The sequence below is a fragment of the Rhinopithecus bieti genome, unplaced genomic scaffold (genome assembly GCF_001698545.2).
Source record: "Rhinopithecus bieti isolate Rb0 unplaced genomic scaffold, ASM169854v2 scaffold_39970, whole genome shotgun sequence".
Classification (NCBI taxonomy): domain Eukaryota; kingdom Metazoa; phylum Chordata; class Mammalia; order Primates; family Cercopithecidae; genus Rhinopithecus; species Rhinopithecus bieti.
In genome coordinates, this window is record NW_016816307.1 from 1 (window position 1) to 3,118 (window position 3,118).

Below are 3,118 nucleotides of genomic sequence, written 5' to 3' on the forward strand. Positions count from 1 at the left end.
TCTAACATTTAAGTCTCTAATCCATCTTGAGTTAGTCTTCACTGTTCCTGTGTGTGTGTATCTGTGTGTATGTACAACGATCCCTTTAAATCTTAAGACATTTGTGTAAATCTGAGAAATTCTCATCCATTACTTATTAAACTACACTCTCCTTTTAATGACTATATTCTCTTCTTATAAGGCTACTATTAGATGTGTTTTGATATTTATTCTTCTATCCTCCCTATTAATTAACTTTTCTTTCATTTACTTCATCTCTATCCATTACCATTACTTTTATGAATTCTTCAGACTCATTTCCTCAGCTCAGTAATTGCCTTTTCAACTATATCCGTTTTGATATCGAATCTATTCTACTGAATTATTTATTTGAGCAGTTAATGTTTTCATATCGAATCTATCCAATAGGTTTTCTTTCTATTTATTTATTTGAGATGGAGTCTTGCTCTTTCGCCCAGGCTGGAGTGCAGTGACTCTATCTTGGCTCACTGCACCTCTGCCTCCTGAGTCCAAGCAATCGGCCCTTTGAGTAGCTGGGACCACAGGCATGTGACACTAGGCCAGGCTAATTTTGTATTTTAATAGAGACGGAGTTTCACCATGTTGGCCAGGCTGGTCTCGAACTCCTGATCTCAGGCGAGCCGCCTGACTCAGCCTCTCAAAGTGCTGGGATTACAGGCGTGAGCCACCATGCCCGGCCTTTTGTTCTTGTTGTTGTTGTTAAGACGGTTTCACTATTGCCCAGGCTGAAGTGCAATGGTGCGATCTCACCTCACTGCAACCTCTGCCTCCCGGGTTCAAGTGATTCTCCTGCCCCAGCCTCCTGAGTAGCTGGGGTTACAGGTGTGCACCACCACGCCCAGCTAATTTTGTATTTTAGTAGAGATGGGATTTCGACATGTTGGCCAGGCTGGTCTCAAACTGCTGACCTCAGGGGATCCTCCCGCCTCAGCCTTCCAAAGTACTGGGATTACAGGCATGAGCCATTGCGCCTGGCCTATCTGACGGTTTTCTATATAACTCTTTGTGCCTGGGAAGATGTGTCAGCCCAGACACTCCACGTGAGTTTCAGGGTTTCTGGATTGATAGGTCGTAGGATATGGAGCCTCTAGAGCTGAACTGAGCCAATTCTTCTTTCCAGTCCCTAGACTATGAGCCCCAGAGACACTTACAGGATTTCTGCCTTACAGTGTGGAGGGAGTCTATGAGTGAGTGATATTGGTTGTAATTGCGTGGCTCAGAGGGCATAGGGAGAGGTAGGAAAGGAATGCTCAGTTACTGGCCAGCTTTGATGAGTCTGCACTTTTCTAGGAGCTTTCCAAGCCCCTGTTCCTTAATGTTATCACGCCACTTTGGGCTAGCACTGAGCCAGCCCTGCCAAGTGTCTGCTCTATATGTTAACAGAACAGGTAATAAGCCTTCCAGAAAACAAGGAGAAAAAAGAATGCAACTTAGAAAGCTCCGCCTGGGCTGATCCTCCATCTGTGGCCTCTGACCTTTTCCCACTTGAAGACATGTCATTCCCCAGTGGGGCCAAACCATCAAGGGTTTTCTTACTGGGAACTTCTCTGAACTCCTCAATAGCTGGGATTTCAGGCGCCCACCACCAATCCCTAGTAAAGACGGGGTTTCACCCTGTCGGCCATGCTGGTCTCAAACTCCCGACCTCAGGTGATCTGCCTGCCTCGGTGTCCCAAAATGCTAGGATTACAGGCATGAGCCATGGTGCCAGGCCCAGTCCTTCTATTCTCTGTCTCTACCTCTGGAACTTTTTTTTTTCGAGATGGAGTCTTACTCTGTTGCCCAGGTTGGAGTGCAGTGGCATGATCTCGGCTCACTGCAACCCCTGCCTCCCAGGTCCAAGTGATCCTCCTGCCTCAGCGCTGCTGGTAGCTAGGATTACAGGCTTGTGCCACCATGCCCAGCTAATTTTGTATTTTGGTAGAGATGTGGTTTCACCATGTTGGCCAGGCTGGTCTCAAATTTGTGACCTGAGGTGATCTGCCCACCTTGGCCTCCCAAAGGGCTGGGATTATAGGCATGAGTCACCGCGCCTGGCCTATCTCTGGAACCTCTATTGGATGAACGTTGAAACTTCTGGGATCTATTCTCCATTTCCTTTATTATTTTCCTTTCATACTTTCTATTTTGTAATCCTTTTCTGCTATACGGTGAAGTAGTGCCATGCCTGAACACATTGTTTCATTGGGTTGTTCTGGTTTCTCTTGTTGATATGCAAAAGCTTTGTTTTATATTAGAGATGGTTACTGTTGATTTATTGTGGATGCTTCACCAATTTCCCCAAAATTTGCCTTTTAAACAGTTGTTTATGGTGTCTTTTGAATTAGATGATACTTTAATTTTACATCTTTATGTCAGATTCATTGTTCATACCCTTGGTGTAATGTCAGGAAGTGCCTATGCCAACTCAAGATGTCTTACACTGCAATATTTTCCTAAATTTTCATCTAGTTCTTTATGATTTCATGTTTTCACATTTACGTCACTGAATTTTTAGAATTTATTATTTTAAGTGGTTTAAAGTAAGGATTTAATCTTCATTTTTTCAAATGGATAGACACTTGTCAAGCAATCATTTATTATACAACCCATCATCTTTTGCCCCTATTTGGAAATGCATGCTGAAGTTTGCATATAGATTAGTCTGTTTCTTAACTCTCTCTTTTGTTTCACTAATAAATGTTTCCATGTGTTTTCATTTTTGATTGCTGCTGTAACAAAATTTCAATAGCTTAGACAATGCTGGGCCCGGTGGCTCATGCCTGTAATCCCAGCACTTTGGGAGGCTGAGACGGGCAGATTGCTTGAGGTCAGGAGTTCAAGAACAGCCTGGCCAACATGGCAAAACCCCCTCTCTACTAAAAATACAAAAATTAGCCAGGTTTGGTGGCACACGCCTGTAATCTCAGCTACTAGGGAGGCCGAGAGAGGAGAATCACTTGAACCCAGGAGGTGGAGGTTGCAGTGAGCCGAGATCACCCTACTGCACTCCAGCTTCGGCAACACAAGTCAGACCACATCTCAAAAAAGAATATATATATATATGTTTGTATATATATATATATGTGTGTGTGTGTGTGTGTGTGTGTGTGTGTGT